We start from the raw sequence: 341 nt of genomic DNA on the forward strand, positions 1-341 counted from the left end.
CATGCATGGCTTAATCTTTGAGACAAGCATATGACTACTGGCAGGATCAACCAGGGAGCTGCGTCAACTAGAGCTGAGCAGCCGGCCGCCCGGGAGTGTGTCCCGGGGGCCCGCGCGAACACGCAAGCGTCCGCTCAATTATTCTGCAAACAGGAGGAGGCTGAGCTCCCCTGCACAATACACCTCGAAACCCTCTCAGGTCCCGGCGGCGCGCAGCGCCGTCCTAAGTACTTGGTCGGGTTCGAGAGAGGCGCAATCGCCCGGAGTTTGGCGAGTAGACGCTTTAGGTGCGACCACCCGTGCTCCCAACTGAGCTTGCCGCTGCCGACAGAGGCCCGGGA

At 61.9% G+C, this 341-nt stretch overlaps 1 non-coding gene across 1 annotated transcript in view; it reads right to left on the reverse strand.

Annotated features, from left to right (window-relative positions):
• LOC126433535 (small subunit ribosomal RNA) overlaps nt 1–57 on the reverse strand; it is a 1,910-nt gene extending 1,853 nt beyond the window's left edge. Inside the window, exon 1 of the ribosomal RNA XR_007578559.1 lies at nt 1–57. This exon is cut by the window's left edge and continues 1,853 nt beyond it. This is a non-coding gene — a ribosomal RNA (small subunit ribosomal RNA).
• Between the last annotated feature and the right edge of the window lie 284 nt (nt 58–341).

Source organism: Schistocerca serialis, unplaced genomic scaffold, assembly GCF_023864345.2.
Source record: "Schistocerca serialis cubense isolate TAMUIC-IGC-003099 unplaced genomic scaffold, iqSchSeri2.2 HiC_scaffold_1168, whole genome shotgun sequence".
In the NCBI taxonomy this organism is placed as follows: domain Eukaryota; kingdom Metazoa; phylum Arthropoda; class Insecta; order Orthoptera; family Acrididae; genus Schistocerca; species Schistocerca serialis.